The sequence below is a fragment of the Ambystoma mexicanum genome, chromosome 2p (genome assembly GCF_040938575.1).
Source record: "Ambystoma mexicanum isolate Mex_15411 chromosome 2p, UKY_AmexF1_1, whole genome shotgun sequence".
Lineage (NCBI taxonomy): Eukaryota > Metazoa > Chordata > Amphibia > Caudata > Ambystomatidae > Ambystoma > Ambystoma mexicanum.
Genome location: NC_090923.1, coordinates 950,530,014 through 950,546,829, shown reverse-complemented (window position 1 = coordinate 950,546,829; position 16,816 = coordinate 950,530,014). Strand labels below are relative to the sequence as shown.

The 16,816-nt window shown below is 46.5% G+C and overlaps 1 protein-coding gene across 2 annotated transcripts in view; it reads right to left on the bottom strand.

Annotated features, from left to right (window-relative positions):
* The window catches only part of LOC138566953 (zinc finger protein 208-like), a 644,285-nt gene that overhangs the window by 113,058 nt on the left and 514,411 nt on the right, over positions 1 to 16,816 (bottom strand). The window lies entirely within an intron of this gene.

Sequence of the window (16,816 nt, the reverse complement as noted above, 5' to 3'; positions counted from 1 at the left end):
CAAACTCAATCAAAGTAGGATAACAGAGTGGTAAGGCTTAAACTCAGGAGGGTGTGAGAGTGGTCTAGGGTTACAAAGACAGACACACAACTCCATACATTCAGGTTAAGCAGAAGATGTACAAAAATATACAATTATTTATTAGACTTTTGGATACATTCAAAGCAACGAAGACCTAAGGTAAGTACTATCACACAACTACTAACACACACACACTCACTGTGTTTGGGGGTTTTGCCAGCAGAACACCAACACTTTACCTTCAAAATAGTTATGGCTACAATAAGCAACGTTACGAGCAACACAAAGTACCTGTGTATACTAAAGCATGTGAGAAACAGAGCAAATAGAAATTTAGAATCAGTTGGAGACAGGTATGTATGTACATTGTTAGAAAACCGAACACCCACAAGAAAACCTAGATTAAGGTCCCTAAATCCAAATAAGTCCAAAGGTGCCCAGAAGTCACCAGTTCCACAATATGTAGTGTGTAAGAGGGTTTACTGTATGATTTGCACACAAACAAAATAATAAGTTGCCAAAGATAACAGTTGCAGCAGGAAAGTGCCCCAGAATTAGAAAAGCAAGGCAAATAAAGTTCTTACAGGTTCCTCTCCCAATCACACCACTCTAGGGGAAGCACTGGGGGATCCTTGACCAGATTACCAACAATCTTAGTCAGGCAAGGGAGAGGTTGGGTTAGGGCTTTAAGCCCATACAACCCCATGACGAGGGTGGGGGGATGGAAGTGCAGGTAGAATAGGTATATAAACTCACCCCCCTTACTATGATTTCTTTAGCAACCAGTTCAGGGGTTTCTGAATCTGCTGGGACCACTTACTGTCTGGTTACAAGAGGTCCAGGGGACGCTGGTGCAGAGGTCACTTTCGGTAGCGGGATTGGGTCCGGCTAGTCGGCGGTTCGACTCAACCATTGGAGAATGGACACCCTTGACACGACAAGATGACGGAGCAGGAGGCCTACACGGCATGAAGACAGCTGGTTGCAGTAGTGGTCACTACGATTAGTCAGCAACAGGCGATCCTCGTGGTGATAAAGGAACAGGCCCTGCACAGCTTCTCTTCACTCAGGAAAGCTGAAACTGCAGAGAAAAGGTCTTGCCCATACGTTGAATCCTCCAAGGCCGAACTCTGAATGGTGAATCAAGGTAGCCGATGAGAGCTTGTCAGTTCAGCGAGTGATCCAGTGACACTTCTGAAGGCTCAGAAGGCACAGATTCTAAACTAGTGGTCCGGAAAGGTTGTTCCCACCATTACAGGGGTCAAAGCACCGACAAGGACGTTCTGGAGATCTGTAGAGAGGAGCAGGTCTTACGTGGACATGGCTTGAGGCTATGCTGGTTTGACTTTAACAGTCTTCCCCCGGTTGCTAGGGAGCAGCACTTCTTCATAGGGGTATTGGCACAATGATTTGTTCGAATGGCTGCATGCGTCCTCTTTCTTTTCTCCAGGATTCGAGCTGGAGTCGCCCGAGCACACCATTGCTAACAATCTACACCATTCAGACTGGCAAGGGCTGCCCAATGCTGAACAGCTTCCGGCCAACATCTTGCCAGCAACAGACCTACATTGGCATGGATGTGGCCTGGAACCAGACAGCCCAAGTCCCCACATCCAGCCTCACACACAGACCGCCAATTGGCCTGGGAAAGGTGGAACTTTCGTTGGGAAGGGATTTACCATGTATGTCAAATCTGGTCCGAGGGGGAAGGAAGAAGGGCAAAATATAAGATGGCCAAAGGACAGACAGAAATCTCATGTCAAAGCCATTTCAGAGTATATGGTATATGGTATTCTTTTTGGCATTAAGCAGTAAAATGCAATAGTGCATGAGACAATTAAAAACGAAAACGGTACAAAATGATCTACTTCCACCAGCCTATTTTGGACGCATCATGTTAGTAACCACAAAGTTACAAATAACAATTATAAGGACAGAAAGGGTCTCCACCACACTTCACAATAAGGTGATGTGAGCAGGGAAAAAGAAAAGAAATTTTACTATGGAGAATAGAGTTCTCATGCACGGATAGTCATAGGAACTGATCAGTGCCCCAATATAGATGAGCTTAGCAAGGCAAGTGAAGTAAAAAGGCTTCAGTTGCCTCTAAAAGTCACAACAGGTTACAGACTATAAAAAAACATTGATGTGTCCTGTTGATGTCTAGGGAGAGTAAGCAGCAAAATTAAAATCTCTACTAACACCAGTGTACCCGTAAGAGGGAAACCACATACATCACATACATGGAACCCAGTCAAGACTGTATTCAGAGCATAAGAACATATAGACAGTTGCTGGAGCAGGGGAAAAGTCCAAATCCCCCACCTCCCTCTGGAACAGCCTCCCTCCCTCTGGAACAGCCTCCCTGCCTCTCTGAAACTTGAGGAGAACCATCTTCAGTTCTGGAAGCACCTCAAGACCTTCCTCTTTGCTTCTGCCTTCGCTCTTCCTCTCCCCTGCTGATCTGTCTGCTTTGGCACTGGGCACCTGGTTACCCTCTGATTTTCAGGCCAAGGGCCTTGCCCACCCAGCAGCACACCCGCACAGCCTCCTGGCAACCCTTGCACTTGGGTCTGTATCTGCAACCCTACAGTCCCCTTACCTGCACTTATTAGACACCCCGTGTCTGCACCTTCTACTTGCACTTGCCACCTGCTGGCTGCACTATCTGTTGCTTTATCCAGTGTTCAGCACTTTCCACTCCTCCCCTGCCCCTTGCACTTTCCCCCTTCCCTCTCCCCTGCACTTGTGTGTTCTCAATGTCACTGGGCCTAGAAAGATCGTCGTTTTGTTGCCCCTTGTTCCCCTCCCTTGCCTCGCCGCGCTCTGAACCACTTGTGTATGAGCGCAATACAAATAAAATATCATATCATATACCTGATAAATGTGGACAGAGGCTGGGTAGAGAGAAGGTTAAATCCCACAACTCAGACAGCATACCAGCCAGAAGAAGCAAGGATGAGACTCAAAAGGAAGACGAGAAAAGGAAGGAAGCGAACTTAGATGCCAAATTCTAGATGTATAATCCATTCAGCGATTGAGGGGATACAAAAATTGGTCTAAAAGAAAAGTGCAGTACCAGGAAGAGAATCACAGAATCCAAAATGACATCCAAAGATTTTAATGCAGGGATCAAGGAATCAAACACACAGAACGCTACACCAGAAGTGTGCTTATTTGTGGAGCAAGGAATCAGAAAACAGCAGCAAATCAGGTCCCGTGGGTGGAAACTGGGCTGCAAGATGGCAACCACACATGGTAAGCAGGAGAGAAGCCCAGATCCCAAACAAAGATGGCCGCCACGTGCGCTGTTATCCGGTGTCCAATTGTTGTAGTGTGAGGCTATTGAGATGCAAGCATACAGGGTACATGAGGCAGTGATCATCGAACTGGCAGCAGGAGCCCAAGGCCCCATTTCAGGTGAGTGGGGTGGGAGTGCGGAAGGTGGTGGCGTCTATGGACACCTTGCACCAGTGTCACTTACACAGCAAATGAAGACCCATCAGTCAGCATAATGCAACTAGAGTCCAAGATAGTCATAGTACCAAGCACATTCAAATTCCAATTATGTTCCACAAAAGATGCAAGCTATAACATTCTGACTATCGTATACGACTCATGTTACAAATGTCTTCTAGATGTGCCCTAATGTTCCTTGTGACAAGGTCAGTAATCTGTCAAGGAGGGGGGGGGGGGGGCGGGAGAGGGGTCCCCTCTGTCTGGGTTGGGAGGCCTACCAGGGTGGAAGCCAGTGGGGGGAGGTGGTAGTTGAAGGGCCCCAGTTACTATACACTTCTACAAGTACTGCATGTTTTCTGGCAGCAGGATCTGTAAGCGGGGTAGAAATGAGAAGCTGACACAAAGTTGTAATGTTTCCGACATTAGTCATTTTATTAAAATAAAAAGGGTTTGGATAAAGCCCTTTCTGTCCCTATCATAAAGAGAGTTTCCCTGCCTAGAAAACAAACTAACGCAAGCTGACCTTGTGTCCAAAATGTATCTGACCCTCACACGAACACACACAATCAAAAGGTGCAAGGTAAAAGGTAAACGTCTCTGCTTTAGATTCAGCAAAGGGTGTGCAAAAAATAAATATGTAAATCCAACAAAACAATCCCTGTATCCAGGGGTTGATTCCATTCCCCTAAACTGTCTCAGGTATAGTGTTGAAAGTGTTCTGTTCAAACCATGTTCCTTTAAGATTGATGAAAATGTCTCTTTCACATAACACTTTAAGGCTAATGAAAAGTGTGTTCCCCAAGCAATGGTATACGAAATGGCAAAAGTGCATTTACTACACATCAACTTAAGTGATGTTTTAACACTTTGTGGATGAGAAAAATATCTTTTCCAAACAATGGTGTTTGAAAGGATGGCAAAAGTCCCTCTTCTACACAGCAACTTATGGTCTCCTTGTGTACTCTCCAGCCAGGAACCTTTCTACAATGTACTTTTTTTTCACATACTCTAGATGGATTACCTGCGTGATACCCCTGACAGGAATCCCCCCTCTGGGCTTTGTAGATCCCTTGGTGTACTCTGCTGCCAGGTATCTTTCCCCCAAAAGCTCACTGCCTAATGCACTTCTTTCACCAGGTCATCTTATCTCCTCGATGTTTTTCAGTCTCTAAGTTTAACAGTTTTACTTCTTCACGGTTTATACTTTATTTGCTTTATGTATTACTTGTTCCAACTTCCCCGACATAGGCATCCCATATATGGAGACGTGTTCAAGCTTTGTTTGTTAACTTCATTATTAGTGTTCATTGGCTTGTGGCAATACTTGTTCCAATCGTCCCCATACGGACATCTCATTTACGAAGAGTTGTACATATCTTGCCTTTCAATTGCTTCATTAATGTTCACTTGCTTGGACAACATTTACTCCAGCTTTCCCCATATCGACATCTCATATATGGAGATGTGTGTAAACTCTGTCTTTCTATATCATTTGGTTGATAGTCTAAATAAGTTCCCAACTGTTTGTTAGTTGCTCGCACGCACTGGTGTCTGTGAAATCAGATTGTGGTATTTTGTTTGCTCCTTAACTGCCGGCATGTGCGCTCTTCTGTGCCGTGCGTTGTATCCATTTGCTAAATAGTTACCAAGCAGAGAGATAAAGCACTCTCACTCGCATTGTTAGCATCTTGAAATTAGAAATCCGTTTCAGTTGTTTTTCTTTACAATGTTAGAACACACTTACTGCTTCAAACTAGATTACCAAGGTATCCCAGGGCTTTACTAATTGATCCGGTGTATAAAAACAGTAGCGGCTTTCGCTTTTTCCAGGTATTCGTTATACGCTGTGCAGATAGTTGCTCGCACGCACTTGTGTCTGAAATCAGATTGTGGTATTTTGTTTGCCGTTTGTTCCTTAACTGCTGGCGTGTGTGCTCTTCCATTGCAGCCGCTGTGCGTTGTATCTATTTGCTAAACGTTACCAGAGAGATAAAGCACTCACTCGCATTGTTAGCATCTTGAATTTTGAAATCCGTTTCAGTTGTTTTTCTTTACAACGCGAGAACGCACTTACTGATTCAAACTACATTATCCAGGTATTCCAGGGCATTACTAATTGATCCTCCTCCAGGCACTTCAGGGCCGGTGGTTCTGCACCAAGCCAGTCTTTGCCGGTCCTCGCCAAACTCGTTGCGGGAGCCTGAAGAGGTATTTCGCCCTGTGTACTAGCTTCTGGTAGTATACTACCTCTTTGGTCTTCGACCTAAAACCCGCTACATTGAACCTCCCGCACAATGGGTTACCCATCCACGCTTGATCTTATTTGTTCGTGTCAGAGAGTGGACCAACTGCAAAAAGTCAGCCACTTTCTAGAACAAAGATTCAAAACCCAAAATGAGACCTCTCCCTCACTAGCAGTCCCTCTACCTGCAAGTGGCATATACACCTCCAGGGGTAGGTCCTCCGCTATCCGGAAGGGCCACTCATGGCTAGCCCCCAGACAAACCTAGTGCAAATCCCTGAAGTAATCCGCAGCAAGCTAGCTGCATCAGAAATTACCGTGGATCAGCAGGCTAAAGTTAATTGCAATCGCCTGACTGTTAAGGCCCCTTATATTAATCACCCCTCAGCACAAAACTCATTACCTTGGAGTAATTCTAACAATTTACTCTCACGTACTCGACCAACGTTATTGCCCATCACCCACGGGCCCCCAATAGTGAGGTTTCCATCGTTTCTGAGGCAAAAGATCAAACACTTAAAGTAGCAATGCTTAACACGCGATCATTGAATAAGCATGCCTTGAATATTCATGACCTTGTTGTCGACCAAGAGCTAGACATATTATTCTGGCCTGAGACTTAAATATCTGACTCTAGTGGGCCTATGGTAACCCTGGCAGTTCCAGATGTTTACACTATCTACTGTAAAAACCGAGAGTTGAGAGTCGGTGGGGGGTGTGGCAGTTATTGCTAGGAATAGTATCTCTCTGTTTGATACACCCAGCCACTGCGACGGATGTGAGATTTTGCATCTTAAACTAACTCCCACCCCATGTAGCTGTATACATTTCATCTTAATGTATCGCCCTCCTACCACCATGGACTCCTTTAATGAAGAAATGACACATCTCCTAGCAAACCTTAAAGAGGCAAACAGCGCAACCCTGTTCTTAGGAGATTTAAATTACTGGAGAGGGGACCCATTGGACAAAGAAGCTACTTTGCTCGTGTCCAACCTTAATACCATTTGCCATCAGGTTCTGAACTCGGACCCCACTAATGCCAAAGGTCACATTCTAGACTGGGTTACCACACAGAATATGAAGATACAAATTAACAATACCACCCTTTGTATTTGGTCAGACCATTTTCTGATTAATTTCGACATTGATCTTTGTACCTCACCTTTTAAAGTGCTCAATCGCCTAAAACTATTATGAACCGAAATTTTAAGAAAATCTCAACCAATCACCTTAGTGATTGTATTACTGACATCATAGTGTGTACTTCCAAGAAAGAGTCCCCTAATACTTTAATTAAGCCATTTAACAAACAATTCACTGTTCCTAGATAAAGTTGCCCCTGTCAAGTCTAGAGTCGTTCGGGTTACCCTAACCATCAAAACTGCTTTTCACAAGAACTCAGATGCCTAAAGATAAAAAAGAGAAAGGCAGAAAGGTGCTGGCTTAAAAAGAACTATTTCAACCAACAAATCTCTGAAGCTAATAACAAACCTAAAAAAGGTTTTTGATATATTAAGGCTTCTTGAAAAACCCAAGGCCCAGTTAACTCCCTTTACCCCCTCTAACGAGGACTGCACCAGAATACAGGCTGCGTTCCAAGATAAAATACTTAGAGCCAGGGATAAAATTCAAAGTCAGGTCTAAGCTAAATCTAGCACTGTCCGCCAGAGATTGCCGACTCTTCCCCTTGAACATTCAGTGCTCCCTCAGGATTGCACCTCGTTTTATCCAACCTTGACCTGTTAGCCACTCTTGGTACTATGCATCCAACAGCAGGACCAGATAATGTAATTCCTCCTAAACTCGTCCTTGATAATAAGGAAATCTTTGTTCCATTCTTAGCCTCCTTCTATGCACATACAGTTCCTGCCGACATTAAAAATGTCAGTGACTACTCTTGTGAAAAAACCTGTCTGGTCACCACCTGCAATTTTTTCTTGAAAGTGCTGGACAAAGAAGCAACTCGGCAGATTCATTCTTTCATAGAGACTACGAACATTCTTCACCCCAGGCAATCGGGCTTCCGCCCCACTCATAGTACTGAAACTGCCCTTGTTGATCTTCAGAGGCATATGCTCATCTTATGGACCGTGGTAAACCCGGTCTCCTGGTACTATTGGTCTTAACGGCTGCGTTCGATTTATTAGACCACAAACGCCTCATACAGACCCCCAGAGACACTTGTCATTTTTTCTGCCCTGACCTGTAAGTGGATACCATCTTTCCTGACTGGCAGAAAATCTAGAGTTTGCTGGGAGAAGGCTACTTCAGACCCCATTCTTTCCACCTGTGGGGTGCTCCAGGGTGCTTGCATGTCCTCCATAGTTTTCAATCTGTAAATCCTCTCTCTTTGTGGCCTCCTAGAAAACTCTAGAGTCTTTTGGACCAATTACGCTGATGATACCAAGCTGGTCCTAGAGCTCTCGGGGGATTATACCAAGGACAACCTACTCTTCCAAAACATCTACTCACAAATAGATTCTTGGATGGTAGATGGCTGGATGTGCCTCAATAAGGGCAAGACGGAGCTCCTTCTCTTTGGCTCATCACAAGCCAGGGCTAAACTCCTTAACTGCTACTAGTCTTTTTCCATCCAGGATTGCTGTATCCCAGTTAGGGAGAAAGTTAAAACACTTGGGTACACACAGATTGTGCACTAAGTGCTGAAGCCCATGTGAATCTAGTAACCAAGAACTGCACATACCATCTCCCATCTCAAGCTTCTTAGAAACATCCGTCCCTATCTTAATGAGGACAACTCGGCCTCCATTGCTAGGGCTACTATTCTATCAAGATTAGATTACTGCAATGCACTCTTAATTGGCGTAGATAAAATAAAATAAGCATCCAATGCCTACAAGGCATCCAAAATGATCCAGTCTGGATTGTTAAGAAAGTCCCAAAAGGGTGTCATATCTCAAATCGACAGGAATTGCACTGGCTACCAGTCATGGCTAGATGTCAATTCAAGGCAGCCACTTCTCTCCATAAGTTTCTTTATGGGAAGGCACCTAGCTACATAAAGTCAACAACCTCTTGGTACGCTCCACTACCCTCATTGAGATCTACTAACACCAATCTTGTTTCCCACCCCCCAGTTCCCCTTTAAGAAATGAAAAGGGGTGGGCAGATCATATAATTTGCTAATTGTTCGTTCAGAATCTGGAATGATCTCCCGCCGACTCTGCTATCAGTTTCCAACCTGCCTTCGTTTAAGAAATTACCAAAAACTGCTTTCTTTGCTTAGATCCTGCCAGTGACCTTATCCTCTTCATCATTGTCCTGTCCTCTTTATTTTTGTTGTCTCTTGTGTCTGTGTGCGCCCTGATGCCTGCGGGCTCCGGAGCGTTATAAACACATTTTTAAAAGAATTCCAAAAAATGTGTATGCCTGTAGGTACACCCTGGGCTCCCAATTCGTTTGGGGGGACTCACCGATGTTTGGTGGCATTTCTGACCCGTGGCGTATGGCCAAAGCAACGCCTGTGCTTTGGGAAAGCGGTTCCCGCTCTGCAGACCCTCCTGCGGCTCTCACGCCAGCTTCTCCTTCATCCGCCGGTGGAACTACTACTCTTCGTTGTGTCAGCGTCTCCAACAGCCCCTCCACTGCTGCCGGCTCCTCATCGGTTCACCTGCAGACCCCGCTGTGCTTCTCGCGGTCACTTGCCTTGCTGGTAGGAAGCGCCTACCTCCTTCCACACAGTCCACTCTTGAGTGTCTGCCTCGAGCTCTGCTTCCCGCTTCGCCCGCTCTGCATCTATCTCTCCACCTCCTTAACCACCACAGTGAACTTGAAAAGGCACACCATTTTTAATTGTCCAGCGCAGCTGATTTCCATCCCATAAACTAGTCTGCACATATAGCTTGGTGTTTCTTCTGAGCCACATTCCCTCCTTTCTCCTCTTCCTCATCCCAGTACTGAAGGCTTTATGGGAGCTGGAGTCCATAGGAGTTTTAGACCTTTTAAAGTTGTATTGTTTTGGAAAATCACAACCATCAGAAACAAGAGATGTTAAATGAACATTACGTGTAAGAGTACAATCGGACTGACGGCATGCCATCAATATTTTAGAGGTAAGGATTTCTGAAGGGGGGGGGGGAATACTGCGTCTCTTCCAGTGGAGTCATCACTTCCTACCGATATCGTACCCTCCCACATGATCCTCCCTCATAATACCACTCCCAGGGTGAGGATCAGGTAGTGGCTGCTGTCCCCTGGCCATGTGGGAGGAGATCCTCACTGGGGAATCAGTGACTCTGCAGGATTCATCACGCATTTTAGATCATCTTACACCTCTTGAGAAGCAAACTGCCAGTTTCTTCCTCTTTCTTGCAGACCCGTTCAATAAGAACTGGAAGTCTGTGGCGACCAGAAAGCGACCACCCAGCACCTCACGCCAGTGGATTCCAGTCACCTAGCAAACGAGACCAAAGAGAAAGAAAGAGGGCAAACGAGACATCGGGGAGCCTGTGCAGCCACCAGGGACACAGAGCACTGCTTCCCGAGACACGCGCGTGCAGACAACCAAGGCAATACTGTGATAGGCAAGACTAAACAGACTTGCCGCAAAGCTTCTTTCATAGTCAAACAAGAACTATTACTTACCTGACCTGAACTTCACCACAACATGGACCCATTACACAAACTGGGACATATTGTAATGTGGGCTGTGCAAGGGTGCAGAAGAAGGAGGTTGACACAAAGGTGGCATGTTTGGGACTATAGACTTATTAATCAAGATAGCAAGAGAAAATCTATCTGCCCCTATTACCAAGAGGAGTTTCCTTGCTTCAACTAAAGAAAAGGTGTCTGTCAACTCAAGTGTCCACCGACCTGTCTCAAGAAAACCTTCCTTCTGTCCCTTATGCTAGAAACTAAATAAAGCAGTACAGTTCCAGTCCCAGGAGAATGACTCCATTCTCCTGGGTTACGGTTTGTGGATTGTTGAAACAGTTCCAAAATCGTAGAACAGTCTTGTGTCTCTCACGTTGTCAGGAGAATGCCCCCATTACCCTGATAGTAAAGTTGCGCACAATACTTTCTTGGTGGGTCAGGAGAATGTCTCCCTTCTCCGGATGTCCAGTATCAGAGAGCCCGGGGGAATGACTCCCTTCCCCAGGCCTTTTTGGACCGTACTGCCGGTCTGGGTTACCAGGAGGATGACTCCCTTCTCCTGGAATTTTCATTAGGTTTCACAGCTACAACACACAATCCTGAGTATTGGGTGGGTCCGCGACTGTGGCTTCGCCTCTTCTTTGATCTGGCCTGCTAGTTCACTTCCATGCCCAGTACTGCCACAAGGAAGAGGACTCGCATCTTTCTCGCTTTGAGTCCCAGACCCTGGTTTGTGAGTCAGTGGGTTTTATCCCCGTCACTATTGTGAGGGTCTCTCCCTCTCAAGGGTCCTCCCCCTTCCCTGGTGGTCAACAGGTTTCCCTCCACCACTACAATGAAGCGGAAGAGAGGGTTTGCAAGCTTCCTGCCACTGCTGTGCCACCCAAGTGTTATGATTGTAAAGAGGCCTAGGGACAACTGCATGCGCCCTCTTGGTAAGCCACCCTGCGTCCCCTCCGGGTCTCCCGTGGCACCCTTTATCTTGTTGGAGTGTTCGGCACATCTCCAGGGCTTTCTGGGACAGCGGGCCTTTGGCTCGGCTTCTCCAGCGTCTTGATATCCCTGCGGCTGTGCAACAGTGTTCCTGACTGCCGTCTGCATTCCAACCTCTTCTTGATACTGCTGGACACCGTTCTGCTCCTGCAGGCCCTCCGATCATCAGACGCAGCGGACTGCCAGCATCCTTGGAGCTCTCTGCCTCCGGATCAGCAACGCTGGTTCGTATCTGCCGAGGTCGGTACACAGCACACCTGCAGTCTACTGCGGCTGCCCGAGACACAGTGTTTAGTCCATTGTCGAATTTTATGCAATGTTGCCACCAGTGTCTGAGCCCATTGTACAAGTCCCTTTTCTCTTTCATCTTCATTGCTTTGCGGTGGCAACTTGTCCCAGTACTTGGATTACCAAGGTTCTTTTTGTTGTTCTCCGTCTCAGTATTTTCCAGAAACATAAGGTACTCTGTTTAGAACAGTACATAGGCCTACTGTCTACAAAGAGATTACTAGAGGAAGGAGAGGCTAAAGTATGTGGGGGTGTGATGTTTTCATAAGGGCTGTACCCTAGATGGTCGTCCTTATCCCTAGAGGGGGAGTCCCTCCAATGAGATCCTCCCGCATCATACCACCCCCAAGGGGACTATTGGGTAGCAGTCTGACCCCCTGGCACCAAGGAAGAAGTAACATCACCTAGTGAATCATCACAGCTGTCATTGATACAACAAGACTGATCTCTGCGGAAGAAAGGGGGCTGGGTTTAGCCCTCCATTTTTAACTATTGACTGTTTTAACACCCATCCGGACAGGGCAGACAGGGTCAGATTGGCCAGGGCGTGAAATCCAATGGAACAGGGGAAGAGGGGGTTGGAAATAATAGGGAGTGGAAGTTGTGTATTTTTCAGGTGAGGCGAGAGGAGAAGGCAGCAGACAAAGACCAGCAGGAGGAAGGATGGTGCTCTGGAGTGTGTAGGTGTTTGAAAGAATGGGGTGACAGCAAGTGGTATTGTGTGGTAAATGTGTGCGTTAGTCAGCAGAGTCTGAGTGTTAGAAAGTGTAACGAGTGAGCAGTAGTGTTTAGGAGAGTGAAATGGAGGTGACCGAGTACAGGGCAGGATGGAGTAGTGAAGAGGAGGGAGTAGTAGTGTAGGGGGAGAAGGAGCGAGGAAGCAGGAGGGAGTAACATTTAAGGGTGGAGGCAGAAGGTTGGCGGGAGGGACAGACAGATGTAGCAGGTGAGTAAGAAGGAAGGATTTGGAGTGAGGATAGTCTTGAGAGGAGAGTGGGCGATTGGGAGAGGAACATCTGCTTTGCCTATCGGCTGCTGTTCTCCTCTGCTAGTAGCGACTGTGCACTATCACTATCCAGAGACTAGCTGTGGAGAACAGCAGCCGAAAGGCACAGCAGCCCATCTGGGCCACAAAACACTTACTGAGCCAAGGAAATGGCTCCACTTTGCCAACAGGATTGTCCAACCAGCAAGCCAGTTACCCATCAACCACCAGCCGTCTACCAGCCAAGAATCCATTTAGCCTGGAGAAAGACCCTGATGAGTCAAAACACGTGTCGACTGACCAACTTAAATTACTAATTAAATTCTGCATATGAAAAACTAGAAAAACATCATCTTCATTATTATCAGCGCAAGCATTAAAGTGTCCAACCCTTTCAGGCTAATACAAGGTGTGGGCAACACCTCTCCCTCCCGTGAACTTGCTGCTAATCCAAATATCAAAACCTAAAACTAAAGCCTCAGTGCAGCGTATGTTAATTCAGCCTCTAGTGCCCACTTTCACCTAGTCACTATCCTGTGAAGTGCCCCAAAGAGATCTGAACCACGAGTCTGCATTCTTCATCGTTCTGGTATTGCATCTTGCAGATGGACTGGACAGGAAGAAGCACTCAAACCTGAAACCCCTGGGCACCTCTCACCCGAACAAAGGATGGAAAGATTGTGTCCCCATTGATTCCTGAATGATCCACAATGTGACCTGGGAAAATCGGAGTCTGGGGGATAAGTAAACATAACTGTTCCTGTACTCCCTATTCCCCCATACGGTAACATTGGGTGCAAAGCCCCTTGCCCATAACTCCTTGGGTCGGCAAACATGGGTCAAGTATCCTAAGCTGTGTTTTTAGACTATGCCCCAGTTACTATTCGGATAGATTCGTATGCTTTAGGGGCCAGGAAAACCTCCTTATATTTTCAGGAAAAAATGACGGAAGTCCCCCCAATTGCAACTGTCTGGGATGCCTTTAACCAACGTTGCAGGGATAACTTATTAGTTTATCATCTGCGAGAAAACGGATGCTCCTGGCCCAGCAGAAGGAAGCTGAGAAGAGGGTGCAGGAATTGGATCCACATTACAAGAGAGGAAGTGAGAAAGACCTATAGGCAGCTACAAGTAGCGAGGGTGGAGCTGAAGGCGCTCCGAGCGGCTGATATTGCCCATAAACTGCTCCAAACGAAACAATTTTATTTTGACACTTCAAATAAAGCCATGTGTATCCTGGCATATAAATTACAGACTCAAAGCTAGAGATACAATTTCTCAGTTGCGGGATTGAAGGGTGATCATACAGGAGGATGAATCTTCAAAAATGCGTATTCTGAAGGCATATTATCCAGAGTTGTTTGGTGCAGACAGTTAGGATGTCTCGGCCCAGAGAGCTTTTATTCAGGAGGCACCTCTTGCCTCAATCTTAGAAGACAATATGCAGAGGATAGAAGGCCCAATAACAGTGGAGGAGGTTATTCGAGTTATTTGTTCACTTCCTTATAAGGCTCTAGGGGCAGATGGCTGTTTGGCTTTGTTTTATAAAGAATTTGCAGAGGTATTAGCCTACCATTTAGTCACATTATTTAATAGTTTCCCTGACACAGCAGAGATTACGTCTGCAACAGGGGGAGTCCCTGTTAACATTAATTGGCAAACCGGATAAAGATCTTACTCTTAGCACATCCTATAGGCCTACTGCGGTTTTAAATTAGGATTCTCAAATCGATTCAAAGGTTCTAGCAGCCCGACTAACGAGCATTCTTCCAAGTATTGCGCAGAAAGAGCATATGACAATATCCAATTAACTTTATATGTCATTGAATATGCACGCTAGCGCAACCAAGAATTAGCTATAAGGTCAGTCAATGCTGAAAAAGCATTTGACAGAATAGATTGGGTATATCTTTTTGAAGTATTAAGGGCGTTTGGAATCAGACCTACATTTATAAAAAGAGTACAGGCTAATTGTGTTCATCCGACCACTTGTAAAAAATTGAATGGAGCCTTGTCAGAACTACTTGACCCATCAAGAGGGACCCGCCGAAGGTGTACGTTGTCCCCTCTCCTATTTGCATTGTCCATGGAAACTCTAGAGAGCAAAGTCTGAGCGTCCATGGCTATTCAAGGAGTAGAAATAGCGCAGTATCACCACAAAGTAGCACTATATGCCGATGATTATCATCTTTTCTTTATGCATCGTTCGCAAACTAAATTACCTCATATAGTTTCCCTGTTGGAATCATTCCATCAGGTCTCGTGCTTTAAAATGTATTTTACAAATTCAATTATACTTAATGTTTCAGAGCAGCCTGAGACAGTGAGGGAATTGGGTGCTGCATTTGAATTCCGATGGGTTAAAGGCACTTAAAAATATTTGGGGATTCATGTCTAAACATGATCTCCGAAATTAGAAAAATATTCCAGACTTTATTTACTCATTTAAAGTGGACTTGGCACACTGGCGAAAATTGGATATTTCGTGGCTGGGGAGGGTGACTGCTATTAAAATGACCTTGTTGCCAAGGTTGTTGTATATTTTTCAGGCCCTTCCTGTTTGGATTCCAAAACAAGTGCTTAAGGATCTTTAAGCTCACATTTGTATGTTTATTTGAGAAAAGCAGTCCCGAGTGTTTATAGGCATACGCTAATGGAAGCAAAGGACAAGGGAGATGGAACAAGTTACTTACCTGTAACTGTTGTTCTCCAGCATGGGTCTGGCATGGATTCACATGCTCATGAATATTCCCCGTCGTCAGGCTGGGAATCCTCGGTAACGAAAAAATCAGTTTCGTTATGAACTGTCTTTCTACTAATAACCAATCACTGGTCTCTGGGCCATTCTGCCCCCAGCCAATGACTGCCCTCTACCTAAGCCTCTCCTCTGGCAGCCATCTTCAGATTTGGTAGCACGTAAAGAATAACAGTTACAGGTAAGTAACTTGTTCCTTTGCCAGCATGGGGTCTGGCATGGATTCACATGCTCGTGAATACAAGAATACATAGCAGTACACACATGCACAACCACAGGAGTTGGCAAGGCTCAACATTAAACATCTCAACATTAAGCAACTCTTACCTCCTCACCAGGCTCACCTTCAAGCGAACAGGTTGCACAGAACTGCTTGGTTGACTCTGGACTCCTCCTTGGAATCCCGCTCGACGTAGTAGAATTTCGTGAAGGTGTAGCAGCCCTGCAGATGTCCAGCAGGGGCACACCAGACAGGAACGTCGTAGTTGCAGCGATCGCTCTGGTCGAATGGGCTCTCGGACGGCCAGGCAACGGTCGGTTTGCCAACCGGTGACAATGGGTGATGCAGCCGGAGAGCCACCTGGAAATGGAAGCCTTGGAGAGGGCCTTCCCTTGGTTAACAGGGCCAAAGTTCACAAACAGCTGTGATGTCTTCCGAAAACCCTTTTTGCGGTCCACGTAGAACTTCTGCACTCTAGCCACATCCAGCGAGCGCAAAGTCCTCTCAGCCGGCGATGGGAAGAAAACAGGTAACAACAAGTGCTCGTTGAGATGGAAGTCCGACGGCACCTTGGGCATGAAGGAGGGGTGCGTCCTCAGCACGACCCTTGTTTCGTGGAATGTCAAATACGGGGGCTTACAGGAGAGGGCCTGGATCTCTCCCACTCGTCGTGCAGAGGTGATGGCCACAAGAAACGCTGTCTTCCACGATAGGAATTTCAGAGGTGCCGAATGCAGAGGCTCTAACGGGGGACCCATGAGCCTAGTCAGCACCACATTGAGCTCCCACGCCGGGGCCGGAGCCTTCACCGGCAGGAACGAGCAGAAAAGTCCTTTCATGAACTCCTTAACCAGGTGATGCGACCACAGCGACGACCGCCCCAGACTTCTGGTGTAGCGAGTGATAGCCGCCAGATGAATCTTGATAGAAGTGTGCGCCAGCCCCGCCTTGGCCAGCGACAGCAAGTACGGCAGCACTTGAGGGGCCGTAATCCGTACAGGGTTGATCTTCTGTGCACGGCACCAGACTGTGACCCTCTTCCATTTATGTCCGTAGCAAGTAAGAGTCGAAGAAGCCCTGGCAGTCCATCGGGATCTCGTATCCTCCAAACTCTAGCGCTGCAGGAGCCAGGCCTGCAGGTTCAGCGACCCCGGGCCCTGGCGAGAAGATCGGCGTCCAACGTAAGCTTGACTGGAGGGGACGCTGACATGTCCAGAAAGTCCGGGTACCATATCT